Raw genomic sequence first — 1,661 nt, forward strand, 5'->3', positions numbered from 1 at the left:
CTCAAGCTCCAAAGGCATTTTTCCACAAGTTACGTGTGTTACATATAGTTTTGATATTCTAATTATTCCTTTTATACAGATACTACTATAGTTTTATTTGCAAAAATAAAAAGTGTTTCTTAATAAGCAATTTTATTATCACTATCCGTTATTATGTTTACCATCTCCCTTCTCAGATGGAAGTTTCCTATTGAAAATAAACTTAGATCTCTTTTGTATAATATTCTGTTATAGAACTTTGTTCTACTTCACAGTGAACAAGTGAACAATAAAAAGCAAATTTTGGGTTATTAAGTAAGATACAAAGGTTTTAATAATATTTTACTTCCATATCTCATTACTGTACATGAAATTATCTACAATATTCACAAAAAAGCATGGCAATACATTGTTAATACTGCTTTTAAATACTTAAATCCCTCCCACATCCCTTTTAGTATTAGATTTTCAAATGGTATTTTTAAAAGTTTCCTGCCAATTAGTTTTTTGCTTTCTTTAATCTATGCCAAAAATTATTTCACTGATTTTTTCTACATTACTGGGAACAGTACAGTTATACATGACAAGATTATATTTTCAATATGCTGCATTTATCATGTTACAAAATGCACTCCCATAACAAAACAAGAGAGAGCAACCATAGTGAAAGTGACAGGTGCAATCTCTCAAGAGACTTGGGCCTCAGTCTATTCAAGTCATTGAGGAGTATCATGGAGTACATACAGCCAACACCTGTCTTAAACATTTCTAAATAACCATGTCCAATACTGCTGTAATTAAGAACAAATTATTTAATGGAATACAGACTTACAAGACTTATAAAATGGTCTTCCCTCCAAATGCAGTATACAATTCATGTGTCAATTGCATACCAAGATATAGATAAGACTTCTTCTGAAGACTTCAACAAATTTCTTCATGAACTGGTTCTAACAGAGAAGTCTTTACTAAATTGTTATAAAACAGAATAAGTAATTGTATGAAAGTACAATTTCATTATAACAAAATGAGACATAATACAGTAATTATAACAGATATGATTAAAATTTGTACCTCATAATGCACCTACAAACAGTGATAAAGACCAAGGTGATAGCCAAATACATATTGGTGGGCAAATCTACATAATGTGTGTATTATGTTTATGAAACTACTCACGCAGAATTGTACAAAGTTATGATTCTATCACTGAAAGTATGTAATAAGAAACGTTATGCTTATTTTGAGTCCTTGAAGTACATTACAGATTATAATGAAATATCACAAAAAATGGTAAAAAAGAAAGCCCGAAACAAGAGGAAAATTTAAAATGGTTTCCAAATGCAAATGACAACCTATATTTATAATATAATATTTATATACATGTATGATAATGGGAGATGCATACTGGAAAAAATGATGTATAGTTAAGAGTGTGCTCTTGTTCTCTGCTTGCTTACTGCAAATAATTTCTACACATTGAATTAACAAAAAATTACTAACACCTTTATTGGTTATCTCTAATAATCACTAATAAGGAAAACAAGTAACCAACAATGCTGCAAATTCTAATTTAGTAATCTGAAGTTAATTTCATCTGAGGTTCCCAATCACAAACAAACATAATTCAAGCATTAGCTCACCTGTACATGACCTAATACCTAAGATACATGCTAATTTAA

Source organism: Penaeus monodon, chromosome 33 (assembly GCF_015228065.2).
Source record: "Penaeus monodon isolate SGIC_2016 chromosome 33, NSTDA_Pmon_1, whole genome shotgun sequence".
NCBI lineage: Eukaryota > Metazoa > Arthropoda > Malacostraca > Decapoda > Penaeidae > Penaeus > Penaeus monodon.